Source organism: Lactuca saligna, chromosome 4, assembly GCF_052625555.1.
Source record: "Lactuca saligna cultivar CGN05327 chromosome 4, ASM5262555v1, whole genome shotgun sequence".
Classification (NCBI taxonomy): Eukaryota; Viridiplantae; Streptophyta; class Magnoliopsida; order Asterales; family Asteraceae; genus Lactuca; species Lactuca saligna.
The window spans coordinates 275,339,216-275,354,023 of NC_136420.1; positions in this window are offsets into that span (position 1 = coordinate 275,339,216).

A 14,808-nucleotide genomic window follows, 5' to 3' on the forward strand; every position below is an offset into this window, starting at 1 on the left:
AACTCGACGAGTTAGGTTGTGTTGTCCCATTTCAGCTTAAGATAGAGCTCGATGAGTCTATGAAGATACTCGATGATTTGATTTGTTAAATCGCGACCATGAGTAACCCGATAGAACTCGACGAGTTGGGAGGATGACTTGGCAAGTTGGCTCGCGATTTCATGACTGTTGAGCTAAAGAACTCGGCAAGATGATAAGTCGACTCGGCGAGTTGGTCAACCCATAATGTTGACTTTGACCAGGGTTAAAATGGTTATTTTACCCTTAGAAGAATTATCAATTTTTGACTAAGTGCTTATTGTGATGATGATCGTTGGGGAGTTGATTGGAGCAGCCATCAGAGACTCCTCACACGAGATTTTAGCTGTCAGCTTGAGAGGTGAGTTTTCCTCCAGTTGGAACGAGTCTAAGCCTCCAATGTCGGCCCCTTTATGTATGTTAGTGTATGCCAGACATAGGTCCGATGTCGGGGCTAGCACGATGTAGATTATTTGTTTTCGGACTTTGGCCTGATGTCGGGGAAAGCCCGAGGAAGGATTCGTATGCTTGATGTCTTCGTGATTCTCGCATGTGTTTATTCATATGTTCTAGACTTTGGTCTGATTCCTGATCAAGCCCTAGGAATGTTTAGTTATATGCTATGTGTTATGTGTTCCAGACTTTGGTCTGATGTCGGGGCAAGCCCGGGGAAGGATTTAGCTTATATATTTATGTTATGTGTTTATGTTATATGCTTATTCATATGTAATATGTATACCAGACTTCGTTCCAATGTCAGGCGGGGCCCGATGTAGTGGACAAGGCCTAATGTATGGCATTATGTGATTATGTGTATGGTATGTGGTAGTTTGGGGAGACTCACTAAGCTTCGTGCTTACAATTTTCAGTTTTGGTTTCAGGTATTTCCGGTAGCAAGGGGAAGAGCTTCGGATGATTGTAGTGCACACACCATTTGATTCAGTTTGGGATGTTTAGACTTTGATTTTTGGTACATGATTTTGATACAATATTTTATAATGCTGATTTGAGATACATTACATATGTTTTTATGAGATGACAAATGGTATTTATGTATTTTTATAAATAATCAAAACGAAATTTTTGGACCGTATTTTTGGGATGTTTCAGGGTTAGAAATTTGGTTGATTGGTGACGGATCGTAACTAAGAGTATGTAGTGATGTAATAGTACCTTCACATATTAGTGTGGACAGAGTTTTAGGGGTAACGTTTTGGGTCCAAGGTTCACCTTTCAGGGTGCATGGTCTCCCTTAATATTGGAAGGTAATCTCTGGAATGGAAAACTCAGCTGAGAGCCTTCCCGCGTTACTAAGCCAAGTAACACCCAAGATCACATCTGCCCCTTACACTCGTAGGACGAAAATTGGCACCTGGAAGTGAGAGTTAGATAACTGTAAGCAGAAATTAGGACAGAACCCTTGACATTGGATGTATTTACCATTGCCCACCATTACTGAGAATGGTTGAACGGATTTGGTTTCCAAGTTGAGGAGGGAGGTGACTCTTGGTTGGACGATATTGTGTGCACTTCCACAGTCAACAAGGATTTTAATCAGTTTGTTGGCAATGTATCCGGTAACACGAAGTGTTTGCGAGGATGATAACCCAAAAAATGTTGCATGCAAGAGGGACAAGAATGCTGGTGGTTGTTCGTCAGAACTTGTGACGGTTGGTTCTTCCTCCATGATTTATTGATCGTCGTTTTCAACAATTAGGAGAAATTGGGGGTGGGCATTTATGGTCAGGTGTATACTTTTTCGGGCATTTGAACCAAAGTCCAACTTTTCGTCTTTCCTGTAAAGCATCGACTTATAAGTGGGTGAATGGTAGTGTAGGGTTTGTTTTCATGGGTGTTGCAGTGTTTGACGAAAGTGGAGTCAAGGTAGGAGTGGTGTTAGGGTTTGTTAGAGTATTTGTTGACCAAGTGGACGGGATGGCTTTAAATTTTGTGGATAGTCTAGATTTTGTGGTTGGCCCAATCTTATCTTCAATTAATTTGGCAAATGAAGGGAAAATGACTTAAAAGCCCAACGAAGTTTCCAAACCATTCAAAAAACCCCAATCAAGTTTTGTTTGTTCAAAAAAACCCAACGAACTTAACATTTTATCTAAAAAGTCCAATAAAGTTCCAAACCGTTCAGAAAATCTCAATTTTGTTTTGCTTAAGTTCGTTGGGTTTTTTTTGAATAGTCAAAACATGATTGGAGTTTTTTAAACGTTTTGGAAACTTCGTTGGTCTAACAAGTCATTTTTCCGATACGGTAATAAGCCACGTCATATGTTTCTCTTATTTGACTTTCAGGAAAGTATAACTTAGTTGGGCTTTTTAGACAAAATGTTAAGTTTGTTGGGTTTTTTTGAACAGACAAAACATAATTGGGGTTTTTTGAACGGTTTGGAAACTTAATTAGGCTTTTAAGTCATTTTCCCGGCAAATGAACAAGCTTGATGTAACAAAGTGGGCTCGAGGATGGTGAGCTCGTTTTGAATATCTTGGTGTAACCCTAAAACGAAACAATTCTTTAAACTTTGTAGGGAGAGGCTATCTCCTCTATTGTTGATGTGTTCAAACTCCGTTTGATAGGCTTGGACTTAGAATTCTGGCATAACTTGAAGAGTGTTGCTTCATGGTTTTCGTAAGACGATGGTCCAAAGCGAAGTTCTAGTTCCCTTTTGAATTGTGTCCATGATCCTAGCAGATCGTTCTGAGCCAAATGTTTATACCAGGATAGTGCATCGCCTGTGAGATTGAACGTTGTGAGCGGAACACATTGGATGGGTGGGATTTGGTAGAACGTGAAATAATCGTCGGCCTGAAAAATCAACTACAATGGATTGGATCTGTCGAACATGGGTAAGGAAATTTTGGGTGGTCTTATGGTGTTGTGGTGTGTTGGTGGTGGGTTGGGGGTGTATTAAGGTTGTTAGTATTGCATAGGTTTCGTTTGTGGGAGTCGTCTAGCGAAAGCTGGTCGAATTGTGTGGTGATGTGATTAACAAGGTCGGTGGTGGGTTGTGATCGGGAATCGAATTTGGCCGTCAACAATTTTGGGGCTTTGATGAGGTTACTGAGGTGGGTTGTCTATTGTTACGCTGCTGCATTGGTGGAGGTGATTAGGTGGGCTAATTGGTCGGATACGGTGGGGGGTACTTCTTCTGACGTGAATACAAGCACAATTGATAGGTTAATCCTTAGAGGGGATAAAGCTCCGGTACAAAAATTTAAATTAGAGACAAGAGCTGAGGCAATTTTCTGATCTTTTTTTTAATGCAATCCTAGCTTTTTAAATACAGGAAGGAAACAAAGCAAGCTTATAATGCTGAAACGTGGAAAGGAAAATGGAACATGGAAAAGAAAATGAAAACATTGGAGAAAAAGTCTTCCTAAATGCATGCAGAAAAGTAGAACGTGGATAACTGCTTTAGTCTTCAAGTCTTGCTGGTCAGTTGGTGATTCTCTTGGGTCGTTGTTGGGTTATTGGATTGGACTCCTTGGGTTGGGTTACTGGGCTCGTATCAAATTCGTTGGAAATTTACATGAGAATTTCTTTATTTTGGAACTTAAATGCAAAATTAGCAACAATACAACATTAGAACTGTTGTTGTAAGTGCATGGGAACTTGAATTATAATTATAATTTCGAATAAAAAATAAATTAAAAACAGTAAAACACCCGGTTCCTTGTTAAACAAACGGGCTACAATATATAACCAACCAAAATCGATCCTCAATTGCACAAGTTGTAAAACATGCATTAAATTTAACTCACGAAACTATTACAACACTTATGAACGCGGTTACTTAGTAATAGATAATTCATGAATGCCTCAAAGTAACGTATTTTCTACAAGGCGTAAATCATCGCTGACACCAACGCCCCCACCACAATCAACATCACCTTCATCTTCACAACCACCGATGCCAGCTCCTGCTTCAATCTTTGAATTTCCGCTTCTTGTCTCAATATTTGAATTGCCGCTTCACCACCATCAGTACTATTATTGGAACCTCGTCGGATCCCGATACCACCACCTGCTCCGGCAGTGTCACCACCGCTTTCCTGCTCCTGTCTAGGGCCTACCTCTACGCTACGACCCGTTCTACCACCACCACCGCCATGACTAGCAATTGCACTGAGATTATCGTCTCCGGATACATTAAAAGGCGTGGAGCAAAAGAATTGAGGTTTGTCTATCATGTCTGGCTTGAATTCTTCGGAATCCTCGTGGCTTCCTGATTGCAGCTCAAAAGTTTTAATTCCTTGAGGAGATCCATTGAATGTAGAACTTAATCTTGCTATTATATCAATACCATCTCTAAGAAAGCGGTTGTGTCCCTTCGGATCTTCCCGCTGTAGCATCATCGTCAATTTTTTCGCCACCACCATCACTACGAAAATCAAAGCAGCCACTGTCAGTTGTAACATCATCGTCGATGATTTGGAAGATTTTAGTATTTTAGTTTGTTTGTTTCGTGTCCTTGTCTCTATTATTTATTCCTCGAGGACGCAGACCATAAAGGACGATATTTTGACCCACCTGCTCTCTACATAAATCAGGAAAATTACAGGCTTTTTCGTTTTCATTTCTTGGAAATTTTGAAAATTAATATTTATTCTATCTTAAATCTTTTAGTAATTAATTAGTAAAAATAGTAGACGCGTGTTTAATGTAGATTTCTGGTTACTTGTCTAATTTTTGTATTAATTAACTAAGTTATAACCGCCGGGCACACCCATGAAAAATTTTAAAAATATTTTATCGATAATCAAGACAATGCATAGGCATAACTTTATATATATATATATATATATATATATATATATATATATATATATATATATATATATATATATATATATATATATTACCAAAATACCCACCAAACCTCCCTAAGCCCCTTTCCCCTTTGGCTGTAATAGAAATAAAAACCAAAAATGATCCCTACATAGATATATCGGCCAGTAGAACTTGTCGTAAGTATCGATTTGTGAGAGGGATTAAAAGTTTGTCAACCATAGAAGAAATGTGAAGTGAAGAGAAATTACATTGATTGATAAAAGATGTCAAACTTAAACATTGAATAAACGAAAAATTGGGGTTGAAAATTAATTTTCTAAATAAAGCTACATATTCTAAAAACTAATGATACATTTGAATGATTATATCTATATATTGCAAATCAAGAAAAAAAAATATCTATATTCTAATAAAATAATAGTTTTAATATCCTTTTGACATGTGTCATCATATTAAGTCTTCTAATTAATGCATATTTTATATTTTTTTTGTCATGTGTCACCTTATTAGGTCTTCTAATTAATGCATGCTACTTGTCAACCTGTTAATTCTCAATTTCAAATTTCAAATTTTAGATTTTGTCACTCTAATTACATTAAATTAATAACATTAGAATAAAAATTAAAATAAAATTAATACAAATTATAAGGTGACTAATTTCACATATTTATTTAAATTAATTATTATAATTTTATATAACTAAAAAAAATATATCTTAATTAATAATTTATTTAAAATAATTTATTAATAATTTTGAGCTCTCATTGTTAAAATTTAATTAACTTTATAACCGTGGTTTTCTACGGGTTATAAACTAGTTATATGTATAAGATTTACTGTCACAAGTACATAATGGGGCAATCAAATGAAGTGCGTATTTGGAAAGCCACGTGAGAGGATTAAGATCATGTAACCAAAGTAAAACAACACCCTCAAACACTGCAAAGGTGAATATCAGAGTGCGAACAACAAAATACAAAATATTAAAAGATGGGATGGAAGGATGTGGATCCGTTTGACTTTGAGCATAACCATTCACCATTATTAACATTTTTTTTGAACAAAACATCTATATTGAAAAAGAAAAAGACCAACCAATGGTTAGACCAAAGTATAGATATAAATAGGTTAAAACTATAAATCGATATGATACAAAGATAATATAGAATAATTTAAATTATAAGATAATAACTATAGGTTGTAATCTTCACATTTATTGGTTATATATATATATATATATATATATATATATATATATATATATATATATATATATATATATATATATATATATATATATATATATATATACGGGTTTAGTGTGGTAAACCGATATCACAGATACTCTCTGGTACCAGAACGATCTATACAATGCAGATGAATAAGTAGCTTGATGTATGCATGTATCATATTGCATAACAAGATTTTGGAAGATGAGGGGAGAGCAATTTGCTGGTACAACCATACTGAGAATTTACCAAATGCAGAAGGAGTTGGTATTGGTCCGGAGACCTACATGGAGAACAGAGCGAAACTGTATGATCGGGTTGGGCACCACAACCTTCACGTTGATTTGGTAGAACCATTGTCGACGATTTTGTTGAATACGTCTTGTTCGACGATATAGATGAGGAATCAAAGATGTTTGAAGGAGATTCGGATGAAGATTTTGATGACGTGCCAAGCGATGATGATCAGAGGACTTGTTCAACTATGTTTCGATTTTTTTAAATAGGTTTCGTTTTTTAATTTAGCATGTATTTTGTTTGATTAATGAAGTATTTTCATTTTTATTTTTAATTTTTTACATTTTATTCAATTAAAAAAGAAAAAAATATATATATGATAAAATGAGGTACGACACCTACTAGTTTTGTGGGGTGTGATAAAAAATGACTGTCATTTGAAAAGTGTAGTTAGTGTGTTATGACACTTTAGAAATAGATATAATTCATGTGAACTTATATGCATTAGGAGATTTGATCTACACGTACTAAGTGTCCATGGTTATAAATACACCACATTTTTTAGATGACTTTTGATATTTCTAGTTTTTCCGTTTTGTGATAAGTCAATATGTTTCCTCTTTTCTGTCACTTCCGTATGTGCGAAAACAAAATCTATTGCTAATATAAAATCTTTTTAATATGTCTGTTAGGGATTTATTGATAAAAAGGGGATAATGACTTGAAAGGGTAACGAACTTTACAACTTTGTTCACATTCAGTGATTAATTTTTTTTTCGTGTTTGATTTACCCCTAAATTATTTAAAATTGTGTATGTTTTACCCTTATGAATAGTTACAACCGGTAAATCAACTAGTAAGTTTTTCACATGGACTGCCAATAAATTTCATTATATTATTTTATATGAGCGTATGGTTTAATTTTTAATATTTAAAAAGTATATTTGCTTTCACTAAAAGAATTAAAAGAATTTCTCCAAGTAAATTTAACTAGACACAACCCAATTTACTCGAAACAACAAATAATGAATCTCATTGCCGGAACTGACGGATCTCCTACACAATATCCCACTTAGCGAGGGATCTAAGTCTTCTAACCGTTTTCCACCGATACAATTTTGAAATTTATTTGACATTTCCAATGTCTGAAAAAGCTCATGCGACTGCCATCATCATCATTCTCTTGCTACCATTCCTTCCTTAGAAATGGTAGCAATCAAACCCAAAAGTCCTTCCATAAACGATCACCATCCTTATTGAGAGACACAAAACTTCTAAACTTTGACTTCATTGTTGAACTAATCATGCTAACCCATCCACTGATCTTCCAAGAGATACTCCTGAATTGTTTCCACCAATGGCCCACAACAAACTACTTGACCATCTAAATCCAGCTCACCAAGATATATCCCACTCATAACTCTCGGCATGCAAAAATAGCATATAAGAATCCTTGACAATATAAACTATGCAATAGTAGAGAACTAAACTAAAGATAATGTTTTACACATACTAGCACATGATTCAATAACATATTTATCCGGATAATAAGGCATTAAGAAAACAAAGATAACATACCCACGATGGCATCTGATGAAACTCTGGCCTCCCCCGACTAACACTGCAATGCTCGGCTCCTTGTTGTTGGGGCTCCTGCCCTACCCTTACAATCGTCGGTGATCCTCAAAGTAACTGGACCAAGTATACTCACTATTCCACCCCTCAACATCAGATAGTCGACCTTCTTGTGGCCCACCTGGTTGTAGTGTAAACACATCAGAGCCAATCCACGAGGGCAGTCGTTACTAAAATGACCCATCCGACCAGTGGCTGAACGTCGTTTGGGGCCATGGGGGCCATGGCCCCCCTGATTTTTTATGTTTTTATACATGAGATATATATAAACGTTCTGGGGGGCCATGGCCCCCATGGCCCCAAACGACGACGGAAACGTTCTAAGGCGGAGGACGTCATGTATGATATCAACATATATGCAACTCAATTAAACTATTTAATTTAGATTATGTCACACCCCAAAACCAAGAACGGCGAAAACGTTCTAGGGCAGAGGACGTCATGTATAATATCAACAACAATGTAAAGTAGTAAACAAGCAACAACATCATCCATTTCATTAATAATATAATTATTATACAATTTTGTTCTATCAAATTTTGATAAACACTAAAGCATAAATCAAAATGAAAGATAAGTCTTGAACAAGCTCCATCTTCCTTTCTCCTTGCATCGGTACCTGTCTATGATGACCTGAGGATACAAGTAATTTTGAAAGCGAGTATCAGCTTTGAAGCTGGTGAGATCATAAGTATTTAGTGTCTTAATTTGTATGTAATAATTTGTAAGTAAATGAATTGTAAGTATTGAAAATGTATATGAACTATAAGTATGAAAATGTTTGTAAAACAACTGTAAACGTTTGATAAAACCCTAGAAATCCCTATGATTCCTACTATTATATAAAGTGTGTCTTCTACCAAGACCTAACTGTTCTCAATGTTCGTTTCTTGTAAAAGTGTGTAATTTTCCCAAGAATAACTATCATTTATAAGATATAGTTTTTATATTTATAGTTTAAGTGAAAAGATCACTAAATATATGTACAGGGAAAACTAATGTAGTACTAAAACGTAGCGCTATAAGAACTACTTCTGTACTAACTACCTTAAACCGGATTTATATTAAGGCATCATGTGATTAATTCCACTATACTATCGACTGGTAACAACGACATACGAATGGTCGTAATAACGGAATGACGTTTGGCACCTACAGACCTGCAGGTCCAGCTGTAGCTAGTAGCAAGGTGTAGGATAGTCAATCCAGTATAGATCTATACGCAAACTGACGCTCTCCCTCCAAGAGAATTCTGGCTACAACTCGGGCCATGACATTTAAGGCATGCTCCGATACAGTGGATCACAATTGTTAATGTATTAATGTAAGGGTAATGTACGGAACTGTTCTACGTGTGCTAGCTGTAATGTGTGTTCTTTCTCTATCTAGCAAGTATTGTAATGTAATCATTCTAGTATAGTTGTATATGTAATGTGCTGTAATATTCTAGAAAGTATTGACTCATGAATGAACTGACTCATTGTATGATATCGTGTTCTAGTAATAGTTCTGGTATCTTCCTAAGCTACCCATATGGTAGCTTACTAGTAATCTAAGTGGTACGTATGGACATGGATGTATACCCTTGCTACCCAAGGGCATGGGATGAACTGGAAGGACCTTTTATGACTATACATGTACAAATGATATATAACTAATATTTAAACGACCTTCGGACGAGTACCCGATATCCCACCAGACCACATCTCAAGCGCGAAAAGGAAATAGGGTGGATAGCCTTCCTAAGTCTTTTAAACATTTCTTATATAACTATACATATAGAGGCATGCAATTTATAATATAAAAGCATAATAAGTTTTGTAAGACATTTGAAACAGAAATATTATTTTAAGAAAAGATCGACTTGATGTCAATCTATAAAACAATTTGAAGGCATAAGTTTGATAAAAACAGTTTAAGTATAAGGAAACATTTGTTTGAAACACAGTTGTAAATAAGTTTGAACGGTAATGTACAGAGTAAGATGTACAGTGTAATAAGGAGTTTAAAACATATAAAATGTTTATAAAAATCATTTGAAGGAAACTGTTTGGTAAAACGGCTAATGAGTAGCCAAATCATTTGAATGATGTATATTAATCACATGTGATTGATGTATAACTAGCGTAATTCTACTTACTAATCACATGTGATTGACATAATAAGTAGGATGATTCTACTTGTATCCCCCCCATAAAACATTTGTAAATAGTTTAAAACATTAGTTAAGGGGTATGAACTCACCTGCAGTAAGTCACTGGAATTGAACGGACTGTTATCGTACGGAAGGATCGGACAGGTGCTTGGTGTCAAGTGAAGACTTAGACACACACAATGATCCTAATTACATATTAAGACATATGTATATAAATAATTAGAGATTAAATCACTAATTATACAAGTATAAACATTTAAACGCGAGCAAAACACTTTTGGTCAAGTGCTAGGAGGCTAATGGGTTGCAACAAAGGAGTGCAATGCCCCTAATGGAAGTTTATGGTCAAATGACCATATGTTTTGGAGTTTACGGCCCAGGGGAGTAACCTCCTGGCCGTAAACTCTCCTTAGGGTCCCTAATTGAAGCTTAGAATTACTACAACTCTAGTGGGGAATTGTTTCAAGGCTATACAAGTGTTTGGGTACCATATGAACTCCTTTGGGGAGTTTACGGCCCATAGACCATATTCCCTTGGAGTTTACAGCCGTAAACTCCCTTGGGAGGGTGATTATGCTGTTTTCTAACCTCTAAATTAACTAGGAACAAATCTAGGTTTTGGTACTTGGCTTTAGAAGAGTTTATGGCACCATTTGGCACCATTTTATGGAGTTTACGGCCATAGAACATTTTGGGCCGTAAAATCCATCACTCTTGGTGCTCTAAGTGTTTTAACTAGTCCAAAACTCATTTAGGTACATGCCCAAATTGGTCTCATGGCTTAAGGAAGGATTTAGGGTGTCATTTGACCCCTTTATAGGAGTTTACGGCCCAAGAACCACTCTTGGCTGTAAACTCTTCAACACTTGTGCTTTCTTATGTTTTCTTGGTTCTAAACACTTTAGGGTACATGCCTATAATAAAGCCTAAGCCTTTAGGGTGATTAGGGCACATTTAAGCCCTTGAAAATGGTGTTTACGGTCCAAGAAACTCTTGGGCCGTAAACTCCTAAAACTATGTGTTCTTGATTGATTTCTAGTCTCTAATGATCATACACAATACCCTAAGCTAGTTACCTAACAAGGAAATGGGACTAGATGGCCTTTAACCTCCATTTTGGAGTTTACTCCCCAAGAACATTCTTGGGCGGTAAACTCCCGGATCTCTTATATTTGACCTACAATCTATGTTAATAGGCATAAAACAAGTATTAAAACACAACTAGAGAAGTGTACTCACGATTTGGGATAAAAATCTGAAGATCCGTGAGAGAGAAAACGGCTTTTCTCTAGTTGGAATTGTGAATAATGAATGAATTTAGTTTAGAAATCTATTTATAGTCCTGAAATATTTTTGGCAGAAAATATTTTTATTCCTGGAACGAACTCTAATGTCCTAGAGTCTTGGAATAACAGTGTTGCACAAAATCCTAATGCATCCACTCTCTTAATATCTTCTTAAGTGTAAAATCCTGAAAACTGCCAAACTTATACTCGAAATCTGAGTTTTCACTATAACTGGTCTACTTCTATTGGCTTGATATGGTTTGTTCAAAATGGAAATTTCGGGTTGTCACATCATCCCCCTGTTGAAGGAAATTTCGTCCCGAAATTAGAATTTAGTCAAGGAAGTACGCACGAATGATCAAGTCGTGAGGAGGAAACTTCCTAATCGATTTGTTCTAGTGCACCTAATAAAATCGGGTTCTCGGTTGGCATTCCAACGAACCTTCACTAATTGGCGACGGCGTTGCGTCGTCCGCTTGACCTCTCGGTCGAGGGTCACTACGGTTCTAATACGAAGGCGAGGATCTCAACGAGTGGACTTGCAAGAGTCCTAACGGAAAGGCATGGTTTCACGATCGAGATGCGAAGAGTAGAATGTACGTTCCTGAGTTCGCGGAGTAGATCTAGTTTGTGCGAGGCGCAGGACCGATTCTGATAAGAATCTCGGAGGTCATGTCTATCTTGGATTTAGCTTTCCATGCTTTACGAAGCGTATTAAGCCATTCACAGAGTGAGTTAACCTAAAGAGCTTGGTCCCTCACTTGGAATTCCAAAGGTTCCTTTTCTTGCTTAAGTTTCCAGCCAAAGGCCAACCCTTGCTGGGTCAAAGTCGTACGGGTTTCTGTCGCTTGCGAGGAGTTCTGAATGAACTAAGACGGTAGGTCGGTAAGACCTTGAATTTGGCGAAAGACTGACGGCGTCTCTGGTGTCGATAAATGCTCAACGATTTTGACAAGTTGAAAGAGTACTCACAATTTCCCACATTGCTAACAGTGTGTCATAGAAATTTGACTCTTCAATTTCAAAACTCGTGCTTTGAGAACATTGCTAAAAGTTCCTCTAAAGGTAATGTTTCCATGGGTTTTCTTCTTACTACGAGGGTAGATAAGTAAGTCATTACATGGAGAATGAAGAACTGATCCAAGTAAGAAAGACGTACCCTATTTGTTTAACTCATGAAAGTTGTGGGCGTATAGGTCCTATCCGAAGGGTATCACTACGGACTCGAAGTGTCCGCATCGAGTTCAGGAGATAGTCTTCTGGACATCTTTCCCTAACACTCGAACTGGTGATATTCGGATTTCAGATCCATTCCTGGAAGTAGTTTCTTTCCTTGCGTTTGCTCAACCATTTCATCTATGTGTGGCAGAGATAACGATTTCTAATGAAAAATCTTGACGGAGTCCTCGATATCCGAGGCACATACGATGCAATCCGTCAATCTCTGGGAGAATATGACCGGGGTTCTCTAGGGTGAGAAGCCTAGCCTTCTAATTCCCTTTCTATGTAGTTCGTTAAGTTGTTTGTACTGTTCTGGTATCTCCGTGGGTGTTTAAACTATAGGGTGATCTATTTACGGAAGTCGTACTGGTTTCTAAGTTTGTTCACATGACGATGTAATTACTCGTACTCTTGAGCAGTTCTCCGTCCTGAAGTTCATATTAGAATTCATACATGGTTTCACAATCACAACTTCAGGTATACAAGTCGTATATAATTAAGATTGCAAAGGTAGTCGAATAACTGATTCTTCTTTAAGCTCACATCCCATCAGGAAAAAGAAGTTAAAGTGGAGTCATCAATTCTAAACCTGTAGAAGCTTGATTATATATCACTCTTATGTATACCTTCCTCAGTGATAGATCAATCACATGAATCCTTGGATTAAACTTGACGTACTGCACGAGTGGTACTTCGGGGTTTCTTCGGAAAGAAAAATAACTAAGAGGTACTCCTGGCATGAGTACTTCGGTGTTCTGATATGACGGCTTCGCTGGAAAAGTGATCTAGAAGAAAGAGATGTACATATGAAGCTGTTTTTGTGAGGATCAAATTGAATCGACTGGTATGATAATGTCGCAATCATACTGAAACTTGAAGACATTAGATTTGAACATAAGACGTTTTACAGACAAAACATAATCGTGCAACCATGAACAGAGTTACAGTACTTTAGATTTACCACAAGACTATTGCTGCGAATAAGATATACTACAAAAGACAAGCATACGCAGCACGAGACTCCCTATACAGACAGGATCTCGCAAAAGGTAAGACTCTAGTTGCACTAGTTTTAAACATGTTTTTGATCATACAAATACTGACGATTTGGAGGGAACCTATACTATATTAGGGTCCTTAACCGTCTCTTTACATTCTACGATCAAACTCCTTCGGGTTCGTTATTGTCCTTCTCCGTTGGACGGTCCCTCTTGAAGTGTCCCATGACACCACATAGATGGCATATCTGAGAGGTTTGGACATTGGTGGTAGATACAATGTGTTGAATCTGGATCTTGCAGCAGCTGGTAGTATGTTCATTCCTGTTGCACTTAAAACAGTGTAACGGAAGGCAACTACCCAGATGATGAAAGCTACACTCATAGCATTTTGGTAGGTTTCCGGCATATTGCCTGGCTGGGGTAGGGACAATTGGGACACCGGAAGGAATGGTAGTAGGAGGTGCAGATGTAGTAGCTGTGAAGGTCGTTACTGGTGGTTGTTTCTTATTCGCCCCTCGAAGCGATTTGTCCTTCTTTTTGGCCCAAAACTTCAGTTTGTTACTCTTGGTCCTAGCACTCGGGGTATCGTGGTAGTTTGTTGCTTGTCGGGGTACTGGATTGTCACTTGGAGTAGCATTGTTGTTAACAGCTCCTCTAACATTCGCATCGTTAGCGTGGAGGTGGGTCAGAATAGCTGACACGGCAGCCGAGACTGCAGCTTGAAAGGTAGCCGCATCAATCTGAAGGGTTGGTGCTTGGTTGATGGGTTGATCGTCTTTCTTTGGCGACATGATTCTGTTTCACAGAAAGAAAATGAATTTGTGAGCGAGCATGGTTGAACCTAGACTTAATTTGACTGTTTATGAAAAGAATAGAAGTATGTTCTCGTGAGTTTGACCTACATCCCTATGATGCAGTCCTAGTACGGAATGGAAGTAAGTTTGTAGAATGGTCTCAAGACATTTGACGTTCGAGCTGAGGTATCATGGGTTGGTGAATAACAAGATCCAACCCTTGAAAGAGACTTGGAAATGTCTCCGGAGATAAATCACTATAGTCCAATGACTTGACTAAAGCATGTTTCAGATAGGCTCCTATGAAAGTATGATAAGAGTACTTGAATGAAGAATGACACCAAAGTTAGCCGGCTATCAATATCCTTGCTATTCATGATGTAATGATTCGGGAAAATGACTTTGTAAAAGTCTTACATCATATCCAAAGA